Consider the following 13,401-nt stretch of genomic DNA (forward strand, 5'->3'; position numbering starts at 1 on the left):
CTGCATTCTTTTTTGTTTTGAGCAAAAAATATTTTTTTCAAAAATAAAATGGTAAATCTTGGCCCATATTTGAATTATTTTATTTGCTTTCTAAATTGTTTTCATTTATTCATTATGGTGAATGAATGAAAGTTAGTATTATAAAGCATATAATTTAGAAAGTGAAATTTTTTAAAGCACATTTTGAATTTTATATTTAAAAAATTCAACTATTTAAAATTTCTACTATCAACTCTTTAGTCAGAAAATAAGAACAAAAAGAATGAATGTAAACCTTTTTGAAATGAAACCTAGTTATTTGCTAATTGTGCCATGAGATGACTTCTTGGCTGTTTGTCAATTCAAGCCTTTCACACAGTGATGAAAACTGCTGATGACATCATCATAGCATTGTGGACAAATCAATAGAACATGTTAGAGTTTCAGCCTGTTATCAGACAAATCAGTTGTTCTCTACAGAGTTAGAGCCTAACTAATGAATTATGTCAAAGTACCTCAAATCAGTTAGTGATACTTTTTACCTTCTACCCTTTAACTTTTCTATTCAAGATATGGAGGTGGTTCAAATAATTGTATTTGAACCTTTTATTTTGAGAAATATCTGTTAATAGATTGCTAAATGTTTGATTTATATCTAATTCTAAGAATCACCATGCTTATTTTTGTAGGAACTTAAAATGTCCAGGTCCTTAATAAATTGGACTGAAAAAATGTGTCTCAGGAAGTAAGAACTTTCCTAGAAAAAGGTAAGATATTTTTAAAATATATGTTTTTGTATAGTAAAAAATTCTGGTGAAAATTCATGTACACTGATACATGTCCTCTCATGTAATTTAGAGATAATTTTTTGAAGTTAGAGCACTTTTCTTCTATCACTAGATAGGCTTCTGTTCTGTGGAATGATTTGGATACGTGTGATGGTTCCAAAGTTTAGGTAAACACTTCATAGGAAGGCCAAATATCAGCTTTAGAATAAACATTAGAAAGTGGATTGTGACTCTTTTTTTAAATCCACATACTTAGGAATTTTCCTAGTTTGGCCATTTTTGCCAGGAGCCATACAGTAGAGAGGGTGGTAACAAGAGTAGAAAGGCATCCAGAGAGTCTTTCGGCTAGATGTCCCATCCCTTATTTCCTGGACCGCATATGGTTACTATCAGTGAGAAGCCATTCAAAGGATTCAGGACAAAGCACTAGGGAGCCAGTCATTTTCAGTGTGCCACACTATCTTAATTTTGACCGAAGATGTATAAATGAGTTGTCACCATTAAATCAAAACACAGGAAGTCTGAATAGGTACATGCTAGCCATTTTAGTCAATTTCAAATTATTTTTCAAGACTCATTCCTTGTATAAAGTAGCATGACAGTGTGGCAATATAAAGCTTGCATTTCTGCTATGTTACACATTTGCAGTTAGAAGGAATGGATGGAACGAACAAAGGAATTTAAAATGTACTTGGATATCTGTGAATAATGGTTAATGGAACTGATAAGAAGAAAACTAGGCGCTGGTCTTAAACATGCTTATTTTTTTAACCTTAAAGGATCACTGAGTAGAAAATATTCGTTCATAAGTTATATTTTTTTTTTTAGAACATGCATTCCAATTTTAGGGTTCCTTTGGATTTAATTAGTTAATTAGTCCTAATTAAATTGAACAAATGCCAATCTCCCTCAAAGTTTCATCTTAGTGTGTTGAAGAAAGATGGCTTTATGAAACCTGTATTAAAATTCAAGTGTACAAGAATCTTTTACCTAAGAAAACACCATATAAGGCACATATCCACTGATTCAAGATATATTTTAAAATCATTTAACTTGATATTTCATCGATATGTATTTTATTCCTCTTACTAAGGATATAATATTTAGTATTAGTAGATTAGTAAAGTCTTTAAAATTACAGTACTAGGGTCTGGAGAGATGGCTTAGCAGTTAAGAACACTGGTTGTTCTTACAGGAGACCCAGGTTCGAATCCCAGCAGCCACATGGCAGCTAACAACTATCCGTAACTCCAGTCCCAGGGGATCCAACAGCCTCTTCTGACCTCTGTGGGCATTGCACAATGCAGGTGCACTTACCTACATGCAGGTAATACACTCATACACATAAAAAAATTTTTCTTAATTAAAATAATAAACCTATTTTTTTTAAAATTTAAAAACTAAGATGTAGTAAGAAAATTTAAAATTAATTAATTAATTAATTAAATTACAGTACCAGTTCCCTGACATGTACAACTCAATATATACATATACATATATATAGTTATATTATATATAATATATGTGAAAGCACTGGTCTTAAATATACTTATGTTTTTACCTTAAGGATCACTGAGTAGAAAAAATATGTTAATACATTTTATTCTATTATATTTTTACAACACACATTCCAAATTTATTGGATCCTTTGGATTTAATTAGTTGATTTTTCCTAATTAAAGTGAACAAATGCTAATTCCCCTCAAAGTTTTATATTAGTTACATATATACATATATATGACTCACTGATTCCATTCACTGTTGTTCATATATATGTACATGTGATCGGGGTGACCAATTGGGATTGGATAGCCTGTCAGGAGGTTCGTCCCTCTGTCAGCAGGGTGGGGTTCTATGAAATTTGCCATATCCTCATTGACGTGTTGACTGGTGTTATTATTATGCAGGTAATTTTTAGGCAATGGTATTGTTGATATTTCATAGTGTCAGCATTCATGTCACATCTAGAAGACACTATCTCACAGAATGTATCCTGGTTCTCTGGCTCCTAAAATTGTTCCACATGTCATCTGAACCTTACATATAGTAATTTTGTTGTGCACATACTAATTGGGGTTGGGAACATAATGGTCACTTATTTTCTACATTTGACCAATTAAGGATCTCTGTAATATCCTCTCTCTGCTATGAAAAGAAGCTTATTTGATTGAGGGCAAGAGCTACACTTATCAGGGATTATAACAATAAGTATCCTGAATATGGCTAGGAATTATATTTGTTTAAAAATATGGATGTAGTAGTTATTGTTTATGGTCTACAACCTCTCTAGCCACTGGTAGTTGACTATGTTTACAATAGCCAGTATGAATTCCCTACTAATGAGCAGGCCTTAAATCCAATTACACAGCTGTAGGTTAACCCCCCAAATAACAATGCACTATTGCATCACTAAGGATGTGATACTGGACCAACCACTATTGTAGTTCATAGGCATTCATCTGGGTAGACAGACTGTGGATAGCTTTTCTCCCTTGGCAAATTGTGCAACATCTTCAGATACTGTGAGAGATGGTCCTCAGAAAAGAGGAGTTCAGGTCAGTTCAACCAAATTCCTTCAAATCCTGTGTCCAAAGTGTGTGGTGTCTTCACCAATAGGGTTGTAACTTCAAGTTCTGGGCTGCAACCCATGGCAATGGCAGGATTTTCTGGGGAGTCTTTGGACTCCCTTGAACAACTACTTGAAAGGAGGTTTCCCATGCCTGGCACTGGGAATTTTATAAGAGAATCTTTGGCTCTTGTGGGAAGAATTATCCTGTGTGGTATAACTCCATTTAAAACATATATATCAGTATAGGCACTTATATATGTATGTATCTGTATACACATATATGTATTATATATCTATTTTAAGTAAACTTATAAAATGATATTTTTCACTAGCTTCTTTCACTTTGTATTATTACCCTTCCTGGTTAAATTCCTCCCCCATCATTTTCCCCCTTCCCTCCTTCATAACACCTATGCTGTACTATCTCCCTCTCTGGAGCTCTTTCTCTTCTCTCCCATGATCCTTTTCTACTTTCCTGGATTCTGTGGTTATTTCAGGTTATGTAATCAAATATAAATTTTGGTGTTAGGTTCCACTTGACTTTTTTTAATTTATAGATATGATTTTATATATTTATTAGGTATAATATGTTTCAGATATGTATGACTTATAGTTCATACATATGTATATATCAAGTATGTATAGTTGAAAATTTAAATATAATCAACTAGCATGTATATTACCCCAATGCTATTTTAATGGTGAAAACACTTGATATATACTGTTTTAGAAGTCTTCAGAAAAAATATATATTGTCAATAGCTATACTTACCAGGTTGCTGAATAGATTCTTAAGCATTTTCTCTTATACAGAACAGAGTATTATCCAGCCATGAAAAGTTTGTGTCTCTTATTTATAATAGCATTGACAAAGCTAGAGGAACTTATGTTAAGCCAAGTATGACAGACACAGAGAGACATATTGCATGATTTAATTCTTACATAGGAAATAAAAACTCGTGTCTCAAAAAAGATGGTACAATAATAATTAACAGAAATTGAGAAATTGGGAGATAGGAGTTAAAAATTTGTAGTATGAAATTTCGAATGGAAATAAACTGAAAGGGATTATTGTTACATCCAATGAATTATTTTTAAATTATATAAATAAATATTTAAGGGAAAATGCCAAATTTATTTTCCTGGCTTAAAGAGTTTTATTATCGGGGCTGGAGAGATGGCTCAGAGATTAAAAACACTGGTTGTTCTTGCAAAAGATCCATTTTCGAATCCCATCACCCACCTGGCAGCTAACTACTCTCTGGAACTCCAGTCCCAGAGTATCTGACACCCTCTTCTGACCTCAGCGGACATTGTACAACACAGGTGCACTTACCTACATGCAGGCAATACACGCAGACACATAAACTGAAAAAAAAAAGCTGTTTAAGAAAGTCAACATGACCAGACGCATGATGCCTTTTTTCTCACTCCTGAATCTGAAAATAGTTCTACCTATACTGACTGCTAAATATGTGTCCATATATGCTTGATGTTAAAAAATTCTATGGTATGTATATAGAAATGTCTTAAATAGAAAACTATTGAGCATTTATTTGAAAAAGGTAGAGTAATAACTAGAGGACTCTGTAGGTAAGAGAAGGCAGCAATGAGCTGTGAAGAAAGAAAATAAAATTACACATGAGTTAATCCGGAAAACGAAAAGTGTGTGAATGAAAAGGAAGAAGGCGCGTTTCACAATGCTAACAAGACCAACAGTAGTTTATAACATGCCACTGATTTCAATGTTAAATGCCGTCGCTGTCTCATGGCCATTAAGTAAGTAACTCTGATCTCATTTTGTTGGGAGGTCATCCTGAATACCAGAAAGAAATTACACCCCAGACTCAGACTGCTAAGAGATCCAAGCTGAGTTACTGTGCCCTTTGAGAGAAGGCTTTTATTCTCATTTATACATTGGGTCTGTCAATAGTAATGTTTTTACACTTATTTTAACTTAGATTGAAGTATTATTGGATTTTTAACAGTAGATTTTGAAGGTACAGTGCTTAACTTTCTCAGATTAGCTTTGAAACTGGTTAATATTTATTGTGTATTTCAAAATCCTCTTTGTTTCATAAATCAGTGCTATCTTAATGTTTTAAATTGTAAACTTTTGAAGAAAAAGTTAAGATTTTCTTCTTTATACCTGCCATGCTTGCCAATTTTGAAGAACAAATGCTACTGATTAAATGAGTGTGTGAAAGAATAATTACACAGAAATGTTTCCAATGAATTGAATTAAAACAAAAAATCACATACTGTATTTAAGTTTTCCTAAAGGTTATAGAGTATAAGAAATTAAAAGTATATTTTTCCCAGTAAAACCATTCTTTGTGTTTTCACCTATTAATTTAAATTTTATTGTAGTTACTTAATATTGCTTTTTAAAAATATTTTTAAATTTGGCTTATGGAATACCTATGTTTCAATCTGTATTATAACTACTTTTAAAAGTTTCAAAGGCACTAGAATGACTTATCAGAGATTTTCTGGAATTGTATGATAAAGAACATGAAGGGATTACTGAAGTATGGTAAGAAAATGGTACTGGATCTGAGCTCACATCATCTTTAGCAAAAAAAATAAGCTTGATGGTGTGGTCAAATTGTAAGGTCTCATCTCTACACCTTGACTGAGATACTGGAACTCATACGAGGGGTGGGGTTTAGCCTTACCTCTTAGAGGATCTAGCATGCATGCTTAACCTCCCCTGCCCTGAGGGTTTGTGGGATGGGAATGGGGAGGAGAATCATCATCAAAAGATATTTACATTTGTATGATGGAATATATATGTCACTGTTCCCTTCTACTGAGAGAAGCAGGCACTGAATACAAATCCTGGACCAAGAAAACTCAAATAACAAAAGAAACACCTGTAATAGGCTACTCAAAGGAGTCCCCGTTATGGGGACTGCATTTTATGACTGGTTTAGTATTAGATTCTACATGAGAAAAAAGCAAAACACTGCATAAAATAGCTGAGGGTCCTCCTCTTTTTCCTCCTCCTCTGCCTCCTCTCCTTCTCATCTTCTTTCTCCTCTTCTCTTCTTCCTCCTTTCTTGCTAGTCTCCCTTTCTTCCTTTGTTCACTTTACTGAGGAATACTTGAACATACACAGATCTTGTGCATGCTGCCACATTGCCTGAGTTCATATATGCAACTTCCCTACTGTGTTGGAAAACACTTTCTTGTTGGCATTAATTGTCTTTGGTCTTACAATTTACACACTCTCTTCCATGATAATACTTGAGGCTTTAGGGGGAGAGGTGTGATATAGGTTCTCATACTTAGAGCTAAGAACTCCTCAGTCTCTTATTCTCTGTATATTGACTACTAGTGGGTTTCTGTTTTAATTACCCTCTATAGCGAAAAAGAAGCTTCTCTGATGAGGTTCAAGAGGTACAGTAATCTTGGATATAGCCATGTCATTAACATTACTTTGGTAACTATGTCCAATTAGCATAATAATAGTAAAGCAGCTAGTCTCTCAGGATCATGGACCTGTAGATTCCTGGCACCAATAAGTGTCATATATGGATTCCATCTTTTTTGTGGACCTTAAATTCAATCACAAAGTGTGCCACTGCTGGTAAAAGTAAAACTAGTACAGCCAACTATAGAAAGTAGGACGGAAGGATTGGCGAGATGGTTCGGGGGTTAAGAACACTGACTGCCCTTGCTCAAGGACAATTGCAGAAGAGGGGGCAGAAAGAACTGACAAGGGTTCAGTTCCCAGAATCTTCATCGAAGCTACCAACCATTCATAACTCTACTTCCAGAAGGTCTGTCACCTTCTTCTGGCCTCTGTGGGCATTTAATATATACATGCATGCAAGACACTCATACACATAAATAAAAATAAATGAGTTTTAAAAAAGAAATCAGTGTCAGAGTTCAGAGAATAAAAGACAGGATAATGGAGTGGGAATAGGAGGGCCGAACAAAGGAGGAATAAGGGGAGGGATAACTAACACAAAAGGCCTGTAGGTAGGGTGGTCCAAGAGACTCCCAAAATTGCTCAAGCTATTGCCACTGCCTGTGATGGCCTCCCAGAACTTGAAATTAAGACCCATTGCTGAAGATAGAACATAATTCGGACACAGGATTTGGAGTAATAGAGCTGCAACTAGCCTGAAACCACTTCCTCTGAGGGCTAGCTCTCAGAGCTTTGGAGAATGCTATGAAAGTGCCAAAGGAAAACATCAATGGATGATCCAACACCAGCTTCAAGACCAAATAACCACGTCAATGGCCAGCACAGCATACAACATTGGTGCAGTAGTGACACTTTTATCTTGGGGGCAATCAACACCTACCTAATTGGACTAAAAGCCCACTAAAAGGGAGGAAACTCAAGTGTGGTACTGTAAACATAACCAAATACACATGACTGGAGTGTTCACATCCCTAGACTAATAAGATTTCTTACTATACACAAAATATGTATCCTTATATTTAGAGACAAATATCCCATTCACCACTCATAAAAGAAGCTCATTTTGCACCAGTTGGAGACTATTACCAAGTACCACAACTGGTCACCCATGCACAGTCTATAAATTGACCAGGCCTAAGTGACACATCTATAATGCAACCTTTACACCTAAGTCTCATGGAACATAAAGCAGGGATAAAGAAGATGACACTAATGAATCTCTCAGTTCTTATTTATGAAGCAAAGGGCCAGGAACACAAATGGCCAAAACACAGAGATCAAGATTCTGCTAAATGCTGGTCCTTGGACAGGACTCCTTTATTAAACTTCACCCACTTAAGCTCAGGGACCATTGCAGAAGAGGTGACAGAAATATTGTAAGAGCCAGGGAGGAGGTGCAGGAACATATGGAAACAGAGTCCTACAAGCTCATGCAAACTCAGGCAAACAAAAACCCAGCATAGAACTGGGAAAATGAACAGCAGACCCCAATCTTATCTAAAGAAATAATTGCTGCTAGGTGTAGAAGAGCTGATCTTCCTAAAACAAGGGACTCTAGATAGGCCAACTAGACTTCAGGGGATGAACTTGCACCAGAGGATGTCTGGGGACACTGACAACAGAGAAGGCCTTAACAGGGTAACAGAGCATATGGGCTCCAAGGGGTGGTGGGGCTCTGGGACAGTGCCTGTGGGGACGGGGGTATAAAGATGATTACGATTGATTGAGGTGTTCTATATGAAAGACACAAAATTTCATTGAAACACAATACTTTTTTTTTTTTTAAAAAAAAAGGCCTTTAAAAAAACCATATGGAAACCTACCACTTTAGAAACTTCTTAAAGTGTATCATATAGAATATAAACATAAATAAAAGAGAGTTACCTTATAACAGGGGAACAACACCCCTACTAGTTACCCTACTATAGAAGGGAAAGCCTATTGTCAGGAATGGACCTCTCTTTTGAAGCTGTTGAACAGTGCCTCCATAGACCCTCAAACAATACTGGTCATTTCTCCTGGTCTTGGTTACCCACCAGAACCTCACAGTATGATATATTGTTGAAGACCCTACCTGAGCTGTAGAACTAACAAGAACAAATCAAGCTGGTGCTGATTTCAAACCTTCATCTCTATTGACTAAGTTTCATAGTGCTGGAAGGTACTATACTTGCTAAAGAAAAACAAAAGTAATCATCAAGCTTTCCCAGCTGTGAATCTTGAAAACTAAAACAACATCTAGCATGGCAAGGTATGCACAGTGATGCTATAGTGGTACAAATGTTATGGTAATAGCCATAGCCAATCACTTTCGGAACAGATTTAAGGTCCAAGTCAAAAATGGATCAAATACTTGACACTGATGCAATGCCTAGGAACCTGTGGCTATACAGGTCACAGGCCACAAAAAAAGAGCTTATTACTATCATTCTGTTAAAGAGTCAGAGTATTAAACTGACTCCTAATGAATTATTCTACCCATAGATTAATGCATCTCTCAACTCTACCAGAGAAGCTTCCTCATGCAGCAGATGGGGAGTAGCACAGAGTCCCACAACTGGTCAGTGTGCAGAGAATTAGAGACTGCAGGGTGCAGTCTGAATAGGACACCTATATCAATCCTCTGCCTTCCAAGTTTGAGGGATCATTACAAGAGAAGGGATAGAAAGATTGTAAGTGCTGGAGGAGGTAGATGACCACAGGGAAATATAGTTTTCCAGACAACTGGGCAGTGATTTATATGAACTCATAGTAATGGTTTCAGCATACACAATTCCATATAAACTCAAACTAAACACAAATCCCAGCACATAGATACGGACGTGGATAAGAAATGTTGGTTAACCAATAGCTGCTAAATGGTCTGGGGATCAGTCTTCATTAAGGGTATAACTGTTGATATGTTTACCAGGCTTCAGAGGATAGACCCACACAACAGGGTATTTGGGACACAAATTTGACTTGATAGTCCTTAAAAATAAGAATAGAGGACATGAAATTGGGGAATAGTAAGGTGAGAGTGGAGATTGGAGGGGATGTCTGAATGTGATAAAATACATTGTATGAAATCTTAAAGAATCAGTGTAATTTAATTTTTTAAAAATCTAAAAAAGATCTACCACGTGATCAAACTATACCCTTCCTGAGGATGCACACAAAGGATTGTATGTCCTACTGGAGAGATACTTGGTCTGTCATGTTCATTGCTGAACTAGTCACAATAGCAAGTAAATGGAATTAACCTGGATGTCCATCATCTGAAGTATGGATAACGAAAATATGGTACATCTACAGAATAAAAAGAAATATGAAATTCACAAGTAAATGATTGGAACTAGAAAAAACTATCCTGAGTGAGGTAACCAGGACCCAGAAAGACAAACATCAAATATTTTTTTCTCATATATGGACATTAACTTTGAATCTTTAGATACATATGTTTTATTTGGGATTCTCATAAAAGGAAATTAATAGAGGATCTTGGGGGGGTTCAAGGGAGAAGAGATATAATGCAGTGACTATAAAGGGGAAAATGGGACTAATAGAACAAGAAAGGCCAAATGGGATGGGGCATGGGAAAGCAAGAAAGTAAAGGGAGTATGGGTATGATAACTAACACTAAAGGCCATTTGAAATGGTTATTTGGAAACCTTTTATAATAGAAGCTTCTTAAAATATATACATATGCATATTCAAGAAGATTTTAAATGCCATTTCCCTTTAATGTTGTCAATGCCCCTAATATATAACTCACCCTAGCAAATAAAAAGTTCAGTTCTAGGAATGGATTAGCTCTTTTTGAATTCTTGGCCATGGGGTTCCCATGAATCCCCGAACATTGCAGGTTCTTGCTCTTGTTCTTTGGTATCTCCAGCATTTGAGGGTAAGACTTGCTGAATTTACCACATACTTGAGTCATAGAACATGGAGAAATCAAGCTTGTACTGATGTGGATACCTGATACCTACTGACTAGCTTTCATAGTGCAGGAAGGTGCAATACATACTACCAGAGGAGAAAAGAAATCGATGATGTAACTCAACTGTGAATCAGGGGAACTACAATAACTAATGTCCTGGCAAGATGATCAACAGCAGCATAAATGTTATAAAGTATCTTTAACCCTTTCTTTTCAAGTATTATTTCAATTTTCATGGTCTTAATTTCCAATAAATCTGTCTAATTCTGTTTCTTTGTTTTATAGTCTTATTCACTTGCTTGCTTTGACTTTAAGACAATGAGTACATGTCTTACATCTATAGAATGTCAAGGTTTGTTGTATTCTACATTTTCTTTATTGTCTTTGTTTCCTCCAAGTTATTTTAGTTAATGATTTGGCTCATGTTTTGGGGTGTTTTTTTTTTTTTGCTGCTGTTCATTTTTTTTGTCATCTGTTCTTGTAATGTGTCAGGTAGTTTAAGGCTATCCACTGGTGTTTATGAGTGAAATATCAGACCACTGTATTGGTTAGAGAAGTGAGGGAGAATCAAATGGGTTAGAGGCTGTGCTTTAAATTCTTACATTGAATTTTTTTGCTGTGAACATGAACAATGGATAAGACTGCTTTATCTACTGTTTTCTCATTTCTCCAGTAGCTTGCAAGGAAAATCATTTTTTCTGATTGTTGATATTTTCAAAGCAGTGTAGGTGAAAGGAGTCTGCATGCTTCCAGGAGCCTATGCATCCAGTGCTTGTTGTAACTCAGTGCCTTGTTCAGAATAGCCTTGCACATCCCACATGACGCCTCTAACATCTCTTCTCTAAGAACATGAATTTTATGTGGATTTTTCTTTCCTCAAATTTCTGGAAATATCATATTGCTGAGGTCTTTTATATTACTTTCTTTGACTTTGTGTGTGAGTACATTTCTCTGCTCTATTCTCTGTTATATTGTCCTTTAGGGTTAAGGGAGGGAGAGATATGCTTGGTTCAATTGCAATTTGCACAATATACTTAACAAATAAGCAGACACCATTTACCTAAGCCTACCTAACCCCCGTATTATTACGGATGATTACGTGTATCCATAGTTTGATAGGGAAGTCATCCCCATCTGTTTCTCAGAAATAGGTATCTATAGTGTCAATGAGTTATCAGCTTTCTCTGTGACCAAATTTTAAGTATATAACTTATCATGACATGTACCACAGGACAAGAAAGTAAACTCACATATATCAATGTTAATATGTGCTATGATGTTTTTGTAATAATTTGATATAGGAGGGTTTGGTGGTGTTGGCAGCCATGATGTTTGGGGATTAACTGCAGATTTCAATATTCATGTTGTTTCTGTTCTACTACCACAGGTAACTGACTGTAGTTAAATGGGAGCCTAGACTGAAATACAGTTGAATGTCATCTGAGTTTCATCAAAACTATATTTCTGTTGGGCCACAACTGGCCTTTGAAGGAATTTATATCTACAAGTGCTACCCAGAGTCACTTGGGGATTGCCTGAGGTCTGAGACAGTTGCTATGGAAAAGTATCACTTCTCTCTTTTTGTAGTGAAAATTTAACAGAAGTTAATGAGAAATGAAAATAGCAATGAAGAGATAAGTATAAAGAAGCAGTATAGTAATAGTTGGATTTGTAGAATGCTGTACGTAGATCCCTGTATATCAGTTATTTTGAATGAAATATTTGCAATAATTTCCTTGATCTGCACTTCAAAATTGGAGATTCAAATCTCAATTTTAAAGGACTTGACATTCATTCCACTTTATTTTAAATATGTAGACTCACATTTCCTTGAGGATTCATTGTTAAAGTCATTTTTTGTTTCTATAAAATAATCTGTTAAAATTTTTTAAAAACTTAAAAATGCAATTAAAGTTAAAAATTCATATCAAACTACAGAATTATTTTTACCAACCCAAAAATAAAATTATACAAAACAAAAGTATATTTAGTGGTTTTACCAATACAGGTTACAATTTGTTCAGTACACCAAGTAGAATTTTTCCAAATATGATTAGAATGCTCAAAAAACAATATCAAATTGTACTTATAAAACCATGTTACTGAGTAAGACCGTAAGCCTTGAGCACTCTGAAGTGACTTTAAGGACCACTATCTTGCCCAGCTGCAGTTCTTTTGAAAATAACTTTCAGAGTTAATATGTAATAGTAATAGTAGTAATAATACTAATAATAGTTGTATCTAACAAATTGTTCCCTTAGCACCTTACAAGGTGTGTACTTCATAATCCTAAGTTTTCCCTGGTTCATGACAAGAAAGTTATCACAAAACATTGTGTCTGGAAATACAAAAATGAGTAAAATAAAAACATACATAATCATGATACAATCACAGAACATCAAGAAAGTGTTGCTCACATGAAAGGAAAATGAATTGTGCTTTACAAAATATTGTATTTATTTTTTTATTTTATGTGTATAAATGTATTGCCTGCATGTATGTTAGTGCACCCATGTCGTTTAATGCCATGGACCTCCAAAGAGGGTTTCAGATTCCCCTCAAACTGGAGTTAAGGATGGTTCGTAGCCACTATGTGGGTGCTGGGAATCAAACCCAGGTCCTATGCAAGAGCAGTCAGTGCTCTTAACCGCTGAGCCATCTCTCCAGCCTGAAATGTACTTTTATAATTTAAATATTATCTCAAGTT

The 13,401-nt window shown here is 35.4% G+C and overlaps 1 protein-coding gene across 9 annotated transcripts in view; it reads left to right on the top strand.

Annotated features, from left to right (window-relative positions):
* Sema3a (semaphorin 3A) overlaps positions 1 to 13,401 on the top strand; it is a 540,175-nt gene that overhangs the window by 184,710 nt on the left and 342,064 nt on the right. For all 9 annotated transcript variants that reach the window (XM_029567263.1, XM_029567262.1, XM_029567260.1 and 6 more), the window contains one exon: positions 669 to 746. The gene's annotated coding sequence lies outside the window, so the exon portion shown is untranslated. The remainder of the gene's footprint in view (positions 1 to 668; positions 747 to 13,401) is intronic.

This window comes from Nannospalax galili, unplaced genomic scaffold (genome assembly GCF_000622305.1).
Source record: "Nannospalax galili isolate Female #2095 unplaced genomic scaffold, S.galili_v1.0 scaffold639, whole genome shotgun sequence".
Classification (NCBI taxonomy): Eukaryota; Metazoa; Chordata; class Mammalia; order Rodentia; family Spalacidae; genus Nannospalax; species Nannospalax galili.